Raw genomic sequence first — 12,213 nt, 5'->3', positions numbered from 1 at the left:
TTTTATCCATTAATTTCAAACTATAGTAGCCTTAGTCTTCCCAAAAAGTAACAGGGCTAATGAGATTTCTTACAATCCCCCTCCATTCCTGTTACCTATAATATTTAATGGTTTCCCTTCAACTCTATCAGCGCTTGCAATTCCTCCTCTGTTTTACTCTTGTTCATTTTCAGCTTAATAACCACCTCATTCTATGCATCATCTCTCTGAAAATTTCGGGGAATAGCTGTGTAAGAGAAATGCACTCTTTGAATTTAGAACAGTACATTGTGTGTATACTTTTATATTATGTTCCATTTGTGCTGCTCCAATGGCATTGGCTGAACTCAGTGGCAAACTGAAATGACTGCAATGTTTTCCATTTGGAAAGAACAGCTTATTTAGCAGGTACATAATGGTATTTATTTTCTTTACTATTAGACATAGCTTGGAGTCTTTACCCCCCAAACCAGTTCTGGACATCAGTTTACCAAGTTGGACCTATTTGTCATACCCAAGAAAATTAATAACCTCAAAATTGTTAAGTATCTTCTTAACCCTGAAGAACTGATGAACTTATCAGAAAAGCCCTGTCCTTACCAAAATTTTATAGGACTACTACTTTTAGCAGCAATTACAGCTGGAAGTAATAATAACAGCTAAAATTTTTTAAGCTCTTACAATGGACCCACCACTGTTTAAAGCTAGATGTAGATATAGATACAGATAATTAATTTACTTAATCTCCACAATGGCCCTGTGAGACAGGTATTCTTATTATTTCTATTTTACAGATAAGGAAATTGAGGTACAGAGAGATTGAAAGAAACTTGCCCAAGATTATGCAACTTGTAAATGGCAGAATTGGGGGTTTAAACTCAGGAATTTAGTTCCCAAGTTACTATGCTATGTTGTTTGATAGGAGGAGCTTAATAAACCTACTTGAGTGAACAAGTAGAGGTTGTAGAGCAACAAAAGAAATTCATGACAGCAAAATTGCATCTACTCATCTCCACCCATTCTTTCCAGCCACATCCCTCCAGGAAGCCTCCCGGGATTACTAGAATGGAGAGGACATTGTTCTGTCCCTCCTGCCTGCTCTTTTTCACCTCCTCCTAGATGTGGAGAGACCTTTATAATAAATGTGTTTACGGAAATATGTACTTGCAAAGCAAGCCAGTTCCCAAGAAATCAAACATCCATGCGCAAATGCACCAGGTCAATCTGGTCTTTGACTCATTATGACCATAAGAATAACACAAGAGGATTCTGGCAAAGCAGATGTGGGTACCAGAAATGCAGGAAGGCTGCACACGATGGCTCACACCTGTAATCCCAGCACTTTGGGAGGTCAAGGTAATGGATCACCTGAGGTCAGGAGTTCGAGACCAGCCTGACCAACATGGTGAAACCCAATCTCTACTAAAAATACAAAAATTAGCCAAGTGTCATGGCGCTTGCCTGTAATCCCAGCTACTTAGGATGCTAAGGCAGGAGAATCACTTGAACCTGGCAGGCAAAGGATGCGGTGAGCTGAGATTGTGCCATTGCACATGGATGGAGCGAAACTGTCTCAAAAGAAAAAAAAAAATGCTTCAAGAATAGCTATTTGGAACCCAGAGTTCTGATACTAGGCCTCAGTCTTATCTGTTCTTAGCTCTTGCTTGAGAAAAAGATTGCATGATTAAAATTAGTCTTCAACTACTTTGAAACCCTCTCTTTGGTTCCTTGCTGGTTAGTCAAACAGATTAACCAGGCTACTCTTTCTCAGTTTCCAAACCAGAAGTCAGCACTTCAGGGCAAAACATTTGACACATCCGAAACTCTTTTTAGTAGTGACAGCATTCTTTGTTCACTGAACATAGCTAGCTCAGTCATTCATTCAAAATTATCAGTAGACATACGACAGCTGCAGGTCCTGACATAATGGCTGTACCAACACTTTTTTTTAAAGTGAGAAGGAGTTAAACTGAGGTAACTGAGATCGTGTGACAGGAACAAAACCCCAGCAACCTTGCCTCACCTGTTGGGAAATCTCAACTAAGCCTGGATTTGAGCCACATATTCAAAGGGCCAAATATGCAGCTCTACCTACATTAGCTCATTTAATCTTCCCAACAGTCCTGTTAAATTATCATATTATACTCTTTAAAGAGAAGGAAAATAGAGCCAAGATTTGCACCCAGGTCATTTGCACTCTAAAATCCTCATTTTAACCATTACAACTCTCCTACTTCAACGTACACCTAAGCCTAAAGACAGAACCTTGGCAAAAGTACCATTTTTCGAACCAATTCAATTCATTTCAATGATGTTCTCAGTAGGATTTTATAGGCAGTAGAAACCCAAAGTCCATTTCTCTCAAAAGCCTGATTTTCTTCCAATCTTTCCTCTGGGAATAAAGTATCGTTTCTAGAACACCTCAATTTAATGTAGATAAAGGATAACAACTTGTAGACAATAACAAGTTTAAATGTAGAAGGCGATAACACATTATTTTATATTTTTGTATGGTTGTTTTATTATACCTCTTTTGCCACATTACACTTGGGTAATACATTTTGGTTGTTGATGTTCCAATGTTGCATAATATATCAGGTTTCAAAATCTTTTTAGCAATATTATTTCATTTGATCATAGTTACAACCTTGTGAGGTAGGCAGATAGGAGACTATTATTCAAGTTATACAGTATGAAAACTGAAGCATTGTATTCCCAGTGCAGCATGGCTGCTAAGCAGTTGAGTGGTTACTGGAATCCATGTCTGTTGAATTCCCAGATCAATGTTCATGTCACTGTTCCACACTGCTTCTTGTAAATCCAGTGATACCCATTTTCATACAAGCATAGGTTTGCTTATCACCTATCTCTCCTACAGCTTTCAGAGATCCTGTGCAGGTCATTTTTGACAGGTGAATAATGAAAAGGTCTAGTATATTGGAAACCACAATGTGACCTAAAAGAAGAAAAGCATTGCAAGGACAAGGACATTCATAATATTTTGCAATAGCAAAAATTTAGAAAATAACCCATCAACAAGAAAACAGATTAATAATGAAGCATTTATACAATGAAATCCACAGCAGTGAAAACAAATAACCTCTAGCTAAATACAACAGCATGAATGAATCATGAATCACACACAGTTTGAAAGAAGTCAATATCAGAAGGATACATATAGTATAATGCTTGTACAAACTATAGAAATATGCAAAACAATAAGTTTGCATACACGTGTAGTGAAAGTATTAAGAAATGCATGGAAATAGTAGTCACCAAATTCAGACCACTAGTTGCCTCTAGACAGCAGAATGTGATCAAAGAGGACTAAGTAGGGACTTAAACTTGTATCAATATTGTTTTCATTCTTAATCTGTAGTCAATATGTGGGGGCTTGTAATATTTTTATTTACACATTTGTGTTTGTCTTAAATATTTTACAATACATTTTTTTTTTTTTTTTGAGATGGAGTCTCACTCTGTGGTCCAGGCTGGAGTGCAGTGGCGCAATTTCAGCTCACTGCAACCTCCACCTCCCAGGTTCTGATTCTCTTGCCTCAGCTTCCCGAGTAGCTAGGACTACAGATGCGTGCCACCATGCCCAGCTAATTTTTGTATTTTTAGTAGAGATGGGGTTTCACTGCTGGCCAGGCTGGTCTTGAACTCCTGACCTTGTGATGACCTTGTGATCTGCCTGCCTCAGCCTCCCAAAGCGCTGGGATTACAGGCGTGAACCACTGCCTTTGTCTACAATACCTTTCCAAAAAAGAAAATGACAAAGGCAACCATTCATTCTGCAAACATTGACTAAAGGCAAGCAACATGCCAGACATTGTGACTGGGTGTTGAAATGTTGCGGTGAACCCCCTGATGCACTGGAGAAGATGGAAGAAGTGTGTTTAGTACTAGAAAGCATAGGGAGCTGTGGAAGTGTGTGCCAAGGAGTCCTAATGTAGTTCAGGTGACTTAGGAAAGCCTCCAAGAGACAATGAAGCTTAAGCTGAGACTGGAGAACAAAAAGTTGTGGTTATCAGCAAAGAAAGGAACAGTTCAGATTGATCTCATTCAAAATTTCCGTGTCTGAAACTAAACATTGGCACAAGGAAGGCAGAAAGGACAAGCCAGATCACACACCACAGCATCTCCTGTCCATTCCTTGCTAACATTTAGACTTCATTATGCGCTGCCTGTAGCTCACGTGGTGCCACATGCCAGCAAGTACCAAGTAGGGTGGGAAGGCGAGTGAAGGGAAGTGGGTATTCAAACACATTTCAGTGACTTCACACTCTCCTGAGATCCAGAACTGTTCCCATATTCTCTCCTAATACAGAAGCAATTTCAGACACTGAGCATAGGGAGGCAGGGTGTGAGTGTGAGCTGGCTGAGCCTTTCCCTCCCATTCCTGTGAAGGAATTACTCTGGCAGATTTCCACATTGTAGGTATTTTACCATTTGTCATAGGCAAGTTACACAACTCAGTTAGTGATTAAATTACCAACAGAGCTGCTATTTGAGTAAGGAAGGTTCAAGGTTGTTTCTTGCTCCTGCACTTTGTTTTAAATGCAATTGGATTAATTCTTTCTTAACCTCCTTGTTTAGAGGAAGAAAACAAAAATCCCGTCTGGTCTCCAATAGACGGGGTAAAAAGCGGCATTTTAACTAACTTATCAACCACTAGGATCCCTGTGTCTAACCTCAGTCCTTTGTTTAGATTTATAAAGTATGAGATCATTGTCAGTTTCATTTATCTCTGTTATTAAATGTACTGGGCCTCCTTCAAATGACATTATATCTCCTTATCTGATTCAAATAAATGTCTTACTCATGGCTAGAATGTAGATGGTGAAATCTCATTGTTAACTCAATAATTGAAATAATCTCATTGTTTTGCTTTCCTAATAGAATCTTAAATTGATTGCTCATGCCTGGAATTTCACTTAGTTTCACCAAACTTTTCTTAAAACTGCTGCTCTTGTGCATTCTTTTTGTCTCAATGTTTCTACAAGGATGGAGCATTCTTGCTCTAAAGATAAATGCTTTTAACTAGCATTTCTCTTGGTCTGTTTATCTTATAAAAGCATAAAAGTAATCACTCAATATTTGTGTTTGTTTCTATTAGTTATGATTAAATATACTGGTGGTATAGTTGCTAAAGGCACAGGCTGTAAAATAAGCACTAGGTTTGGATCCAAGCTCTGTGACCTTATAGTGACTTAACCACGGTTTTCTCATTTATAAAATTGAGATAATAATGGCTATCCCATAAGAGTGTTGTGGGAATTCATAGAGATTATTTTGGGTGTGTTACCTAGGCTGGGTGGCTCGTAGTAACCATTCAGATTTTAGCAAATAAAATACTGTACTCTGTATTCAGCTTGACTAGAAAGGTGGTTTATCACTTAAAGGTTTGGATTGACCTTCTGAATTGTGACTCGTGAAAGGGATTTTCTTCCTGTCTTATACCATTCTGTACTTAGAGTGTTTGCATCTGAATCATTAGTGTTCCTTATCTTATGTATATAAACTATCCTCTAAATTAATTTTGTTTGATTTGGTTTTATTTTCCTGGTGATTTTCCCAGCTGCCCCAACTGCGATTCTTGGTATAGAAGAGGCAGTAGACTGCCCTTCACCTTCTTCAGGTGAATGTCCCAAACAGAGCATTTGAGGTCCCCAGCTACAGCAGCCAGTGCTGCCTGGTAACTAAAAGCAGCAGCCTGCATGGCTGGAGGAAGTCAAGATAATGGAATTGGATTGTCACCCACAGTCAGCCTGAAACAACCATGGCTACCACCCCAAGTCCCATGCACTTTCTTGCATTTGGGGCTCTACACATACCCTTCCCTCTGCCTGGAACAATCTTTCCTACACTTCCCCCTTAATAAGATAATTACTACTCATTTATCAAGTCTCAACTTATATGTCATCTCTCTAAGAATTTATTCTCTGACCCACAGACTTAGTGGGAATCTCTATCATGTACCCCCACGACATTCTCAAATTATCCCTATTATGTGCAAGCAGTCCTTGTGCTATGGATTGAATGCGTCCCCCAAAGTTCATGTGTTGGAAACTTAATCTCGTATGTGACAGTGCTGGCAAGTGGGACCTAGTGGGAGGTGATTAGGTCATGATCATTATCACGGGAGCAGGTTAGTTATCATGGGAGAGAGTCTGTTATAAAAGCAAGTTGAGCTCCTTCTTGCTCTCTTGTGCTCACCCTCTCTTGCCCTTCTGCCTTCTACATGGGTTAATGTAGCACAAAGGCCCTTGTCAGATGCTGGGACCATGTTCTTGGACTTCCCACCCTCCAGGACCATCAGCCAAGTAAATGTCTCTTCACTATAAATTACTCTGTCTGTGGCATTCTGTTATGGCAGCATAAAACAGAGTAAAACACTTTGCTTTACACAGTTCCACTATGCACGAACTTCAATGACCACAATTTAGTTAAATAGCACCAGCCCTTCAACAACACAGTTCAAATTTCAGTAACCATGATATGTGAACTATAAACTGTAGGGACATGGATGAAAGTGGAAACCATCATTCTCAGTAAACTATCGCAAGAACAAAAAACCAAACACCACATATTCTCACTCATAGGTGGGAATTGAACAATGAGATCACATGGACACAGGAAGGGGAATATCACACTCTGGGGACTGTTGTGGGGTGGGGGGAGGGGGGAGGGATAGCATTGGGAGATATACCTAATGCTAGACGACGAGTTAGTGGGTGCAGCGCACCAGCATGGCACATGTATACATATGTAACTAACCTGCACCTTGTGCACATGTACCCTAAAACTTAAAGCATAATAAAAAAAAGAAAAAAAAATGTATTTTCTTCACAATTTTGAAAATTAGCTCACGACATCATTAAAAATCAAGACAAACATCTGAAAAAAAAAAAAAAACTGTGAGCTGCTTGCTCTTTGGTCCACAAATCACTTCTTAACAGATTCACATCATGATCAGTAACCAATCACATCACTTCTTCCAAACCAATCACATCACTTCTTCCACTGTGCATTTGTTATTCAGTTGACACACAGAGAGCAAATTAAGTGGTTGTGTTGCTTCCTTGTCTCCCAGTAATAAACCCATGTGACAGTTTACAAACATGAATAATCAAAACTGGGAATTAGCTGAAAAAGGTGAAAGTACTCCAAAAAATGAAAAGTGATAACCTGGAAGTCAAATTCGAATCAAATGTAAGTGAAGTTATAGAAGAAGTAACTGATTACGGCATGTTGACATCCTTTACCATTTCATCTACTCTAGATATGCAGTCAGAGGAACTTAGCAAAGTGGCTATGACAGAAAGGATAAAGATGTCCCAGAGAAAGTGATGCCGGCCAACCATTTCACCTTGAAAGAACTCTCAGAGATATTTCACATCAACATACAAAGAACAAAGGAGAAAATATTAGAAACTGATCCATACTTAGAAAGGAATATGACAATTTACTGATACATAGAAAACATGTTTGCTCCATGTTGTAAGATATCTGATGATAAGAGAAGGCGAGCAGGCATTGTTCAGACTACTTTGGATGAGTGTTTTACACTAATTCTCAGTGTTTCTAATGTTTTCAATTATCATGCACTAAGTAAATAATAGTTGTATTACATTTTTCATTTCCCTATATATTTATCACTGGCAGTTTTTAAAGGTCATGGAACAGTCATAATTTTTCCTATTTATGATGATGATTACTTTGCGCAGTTTCAGCTTGCATGGTAATATTTGTGGTCCTGCACCACATGCAAAGTAAGGACTGCCTATATATTGAGCATCAATTGTATGTCTGGTACATCATAGTAATTTACTACACGCTCACAAGAATATAAGTTTAGGTTTGGGTGAATGAATGAATGAATTCTAAGTGGGCTTCACCTATATTCAAATATTAGGAATGAAGGAAGATATTTTCTTCCTTTCCCAGCCACTGTGATTTGCTGTAGTTCTTCCTCTAGCTTGATGCTTGGCCCATATCTGAAAGAGTAGACCTGGTCTGTGCTCAAATTAACTCTATAATTCTAACAATATCCCTGAAGCTGGGATTCAGCTCCCCAACCAGCAGGTCAGTGCAGCAACTTGCAACTGGCTCCACCAGGCCCAGGCCCAGTCTCAGCTGCTCACAGCCACAACCACTGCTATCTATGCTCAAGTGATTGTGGAGCTGAGTTTATGATTCAGTACTTCCAGTCTTAAACTATGGTCATGGGGCATAGGAATACCTTAAATAAGTTAAATGTATTGAGTAAGTTTATTATAATATAAACTTTAGTCTGGTCAATAACTTACATCCTCTTATATCTTTACAAGAACTGTCAATAAATATACAGATTTCATACTCATTTCTTTACACTAAAGAGTGGTCAAACAGCCAAAATGTCAACATTGCTATGACAGCACTTCAATGTCCATAAATGTAATCTTAGCATAGCTGAAAATCTAACTCTTCTGGTACTTTCTCTGTACTTTTATCATTGTAATCCTGTTGGAAATACAACTGGGAAGAGACAGAATATAAAAGGGACAATGTTCCCACAGCTTTTGGATGTCAGATAGGCAATGTCATTAAGTCATTTCCAGGAAATACCATGAACCAGCTTATTTATGTTTCTTTTTCTCCCAAGGTTCTTCTCTGAGAATGTTTTTAAAATCAAATTAACCTCTTTCCAAAGGCCTTTAATACTTCCTTATTCCATGGATTTATTAAAATCTTCTTCCAAATATGTTGCCCAGGGGGTGGTTGAGAGTTCCATTCCTTCCTTCATTTATTTGGCAAACATTTGCTGAACACCTACTCTGTTCCCAGCTCTGTGCTTGGCACTGAGATCAATATTGAGAGTCAGACACATGTGCCTTTCTCGGCCTTGTAGACTAATGGCAGAAACAGGCAATAAATAGATGAATAAATAACAGAACCTGGAATTAAACTCATGCCACATGCTATGAGGGGAACAAACAGGGTGAAGGGAAGGAGTTTGGGCCATAATCCAGAGAGACACAATCCCGAATGCCCAAATCTCACATGTTGAAATCCCAGAAGATCAAAATCTTTAAGTCTAAAATCCCAAAATCACAATCCCGAAAGATCAAAATTCTAAAAACATAATTCTGGAAAAAATAATTTAAAAAAATTTAAGACATCTATTTATATTAGGGGATTTATTTTAGAAACATAAACCCACAATCAAACGCTCATAGTCCCCTTCACAGAATAAAATAGGCAATAATAACATATTTTTGCAAGCATAAACAGGTATACTAATGACAGTCACATGAGCATAACAGTTATGAGAAGATGAACCATATTCACAAATAAATAGGTCAAAAGCAAAATGTATAAATGCCTATCACTATGGTTGGTAATTGTGTGCACCTAGCTTTTAACTGTGGTCATCTGAAATACCATGACCGACACCTTAAGGCTTTTGACAAGATTTGTCAAACATTACAACAGATCACTACCAAATAGGCAATCTCCCGAAGAGCTGAGATCTCAAGAATTTTTTTCTTTCACAAATTTAGATAGATGTACAAAAAAGGACATCTCTTTATTGATTGAAGAAGTTTTAATGTTTTTACATTGACAAGGAGGGAAGCTGATGGTCTAACTCTCAGTTCCAGGCCAAAAGCCTCAGGACCCTGTGTAGATTCTAGAGACTAACAGCTGCTGAGCCTGCAGTTCTGATGTCTAAGGCAGGAGAGGAAAAGTCTGTGCCAGCTCTCAGAGGAGACCAACTCACCTTCTGTGTTGGTTCTCTCTGGGTTCCTGACTGATTAGATGGTGCCCACCAACACTGAGGGCAGATCTTCCCCACTTAATCCACTCAGACTCACACACTAACCTCTGGAAACACCCTCACAGACACATCCAAAATAATGCTTTACCAGGTTTCCACATATCCCTTAATCCATCCAAGTTGACAAGTAAAACTAAGTCCACTAGTCTACCTTTTGTCAACTTGGCACCCACAGATATCTCCTTAAGCCATACTTGATTTCCAAGTAAAGACGATTTCTTGTCTTTTTTCGTTCTGCCAACATATTGCAACAAACAAAAGGCAACTATGCTGTATACGATCAAAAATGCACAGCTGTCTTCCTCAGAACTCGGCTTGCAGGATTTTAATCTTTCAGAATTGTGATTTTCAGGATTTTAGACTTTAGAAATTTGGATCTTTTGGGATTTCAATATTCGGGGTTCTGGCATTTGGAATTGTGTCTTTTAGAATTATGATGAGCACCAGAAGGGAGGGAGGATACTAGGAAAGGCCTTCTTCAGATAAGATGGCAGGGAAGAGCTCAGAGGAGGTGAGACCTGAAACACAAGGAGTTGAGGGAAGAAATTTCCTCACAGAGGAAACATGCCAAAGGGCTCTGAGGCAGGAAGAGCCTGGGGTGCTCATGGACATGTAAGGGAGGAAACTGGAAATTTTGTGCATAATTGTACATAATTGAAGCCCATTTAAGGCCAGAGTAACTGTTGTGGCTCTCTGGAGATGGCCTCTTGCCACCCACTCCATAGCCTGTCATCTCAGGGTGAAGAAGCTTCCACAGGGAGCCTCAGCTTCACCCCCATCTGTTTCCTATTTACAGCAGGCCTATCCTGATCTGCAATTCATGCTTAAAGCCTCCAACCAAGCCTGCTTCTCTGAAAACTTGCTGACTTTGACTTGGGATTCGCACTAAAGTTCTTTGTTGCAGGCTGATCTCTCCCCAAGTGCTTTCTCTATTAACCACTTAAGTACAGCAGTTTTTTCATCCCCTCTCACTGCCTGCAAGCAGGAGGATGAACACTGTCCTGTGGGCATGGATGCTGGCAGATGGGCCTCCTGGAAGGAGACTTCTGGAGGCTGTTGGAGCGGAGTATGGCCCTGGGCCAGCTTTGCAATAGAGGGACACTTGCTTGATAGGGGCTCAGGGAGTCATCAACTCTATTTTCTCATCCTTGTTTCACAATTTCAAAAGAAGCACAACACGAAATTGATAAAGCTTTGTTATAGCACATAATTGAGAAAGCCTGTGATTTGAATTATGCCGGGAAACTACTTGCCACATGTCATCATGTGATGTAATAAAAGCGATAACTATATGTAGAATAATTTTTTTTTTTTTTGAGACGGAGTCTTGCTTTGTCGCCCAGGCTGGAGTGCAGTGGCGCGATCTCGGCTCACTGCAAGCTCCACCTCCCGGGTTCACGCCATTCTCCTGCCTCAGCCTCCCGAGTAGCTGGGACTACAGGCGCCCACTACCACGCCCTGCTAATTTTTTGTATTTTTAGTAGAGACGGGGTTTCACCGTGTTAGCCAGGATGGTCTCGATCTGCTGACCTCGTGATCCGCCCGCCTCGGCCTCCCAAAGTGCTGGGATTACAGGCGTGAGCCACCGCGCCCGGCCCAGAATAATTTTTAAATAATCTATTATAGGACTTTCTTGGCTGTTTAGTCCAGTTATTCACAGGGACTTTATAATACTTTTATCTGTTATTACCACGGTTTGGAAGAGAAGGAGATAACAGGTAATCTGATATGTCCAGCAAGTTACTTCTCTCTCTGAACTTCATTTTCCTTATTAGTTAAAAGGTGATAAATAATGCTATGGCCCTCACAGGACTGTTGAGAGGACTAACTAAACTGATGTGTGTCAAGTACACTGCCCAGTGCCTGAGTCATAGTTAGAGCTCAGAAATAGTAATTATTATTATTTCATGAGGCACTATTTCTCTTCTTTAAAAAATTTTGGGCTGGGCACAGTGGCTCACACCTGTAATCCCAGCACTTTGGGAGGCCGAGGCAGGCAGATCAGCTGAGGTCAGGAGTTCGAGACCAGCCTGTCCAACATAGTGAAACCCCGTCTCTACTAAAAATACAAAAATTAGCCAGGCGTAGTGGTGCATGCCTGTAGTCCCAGCTCCTTGGGAGGCTGAGGCAGGAGAATCATTTGAACCTAGGAGGCAGAGGTTGCAATGAGCAGAGATTGTACCACTGCACTCCAGCCTGGGCAATAGAGTGAGACCCCATCTCAAAAAAACAAAAACTAGGACAAAGTTCATAGTTAGGACCAAGCAAAAATTTATTCTATGTGTTAGGGTAATTATTTTTGTAAATTTTTCTTCTATTTATTCCTTTTTATTAATAATTTATGAATTATAGTTGTATCCTTACACTATAAACAACACAGTTCAGTCCCACAGAGGGCATGTCCAAAGCCATGT

Source organism: Gorilla gorilla, chromosome 4, assembly GCF_029281585.2.
Source record: "Gorilla gorilla gorilla isolate KB3781 chromosome 4, NHGRI_mGorGor1-v2.1_pri, whole genome shotgun sequence".
NCBI classification, from domain to species: Eukaryota; Metazoa; Chordata; class Mammalia; order Primates; family Hominidae; genus Gorilla; species Gorilla gorilla.
This window is presented reverse-complemented; position numbering follows the sequence as displayed.